Genomic DNA, 1,014 nt, shown 5'->3' with positions numbered 1-1,014 from the left:
CACGGACAAAACGCAATGTCGCGTCCGGCCGTAGTGAAATGGTGCCAACCATCTGACCGAGATGGCACAGACGTAGACGATTCTGGTCGGCAAGGAGGGCCGTAGACATCGACCACAGACGACAATGTCCAGGCAATGGAGGAAATGATTCGCAGCAATCGCAGATTTTCCAGCGATGAAGCCGTTCAGAAACCAATACATGGCCGGCCGGAGTGGCCGAGCGGTTCTAGGCGCTATAGTCTGGAACCGCGTGACCGCTACGGTCGCAGGTTCGAATCCTGCCTCTGGCATGGATGTGTGTGATGTCGTTAGGTTAGTTAGGTTTAAGTAGGTCTAAGTTCTAGGGGACTGATGACCTAAGAAGTTAAGTCCCATAGTGCTCAGAGCCATTTGAACCATTTTTTGAACCAATACTTGGATGACTCCGTGCGCAGGGAGCGGATTTCTGTCGTCGAGGATCCAAACGATTGGTACAATGTTACGACCGTTGTTTATAAAGATTTGGTGACTGTGTTGAAAAAGGTGTCATCTCTGTCACATGAACGTGGAGTGCAGAATTCAGTACAACTTATGTGGCCTGCTATAGTAATGTATAAGTTACCTTTTTGAGGTCCCGACGACTTTAATTGTACCGTTATTACAATCGTGGGCATCTGTGGCTCGTTAAAAGTGTGGGAAACGGCAAAGGAGCGAGGCAAAAGCAACAAGCTGTGAACATTCCCCTCCTCTCCTCTTCGCTCCCATCTTCCCAATAAAATTCGACAGCATGGGCCTATGGTGGTCAGATTATGATGCAGCAATTTTTTTCAGGCTTTTTATTTTCTGAAGTTTAACATCCGAGCAATTAAGTTCTGAATCCATTCTGTTAAAAAAAAAAATGGTTCAAATGGCTCTGAGCTCTATGGGACTTAACTTCTGAGGTCATCAGTCCCCTAGAACTTAGAACTACTTAAACCTAACCTAAGGACATCACACACATCCATGCCCAAGGCAGGATTCGAGCTTTCGACCGTA

General features: G+C 46.7%; 1 non-coding gene across 1 annotated transcript; it reads left to right on the top strand.

Moving 5' to 3' along the window:
* The first annotated feature begins 206 nt into the window (after positions 1-206).
* Trnas-gga (transfer RNA serine (anticodon GGA)) lies at positions 207-290 on the top strand. Its single transcript is given in 2 exon segments — positions 207-246; positions 256-290. It is a non-coding gene; the product is annotated as a tRNA-Ser (tRNA).
* Positions 291-1,014: the final 724 nt, after the last annotated feature.

The sequence above is a fragment of the Schistocerca nitens genome, chromosome 4 (genome assembly GCF_023898315.1).
Source record: "Schistocerca nitens isolate TAMUIC-IGC-003100 chromosome 4, iqSchNite1.1, whole genome shotgun sequence".
Classification (NCBI taxonomy): domain Eukaryota; kingdom Metazoa; phylum Arthropoda; class Insecta; order Orthoptera; family Acrididae; genus Schistocerca; species Schistocerca nitens.
Note: the sequence above shows the minus strand (reverse complement) of the source record. Positions and strands in the feature narration are given on the sequence as shown.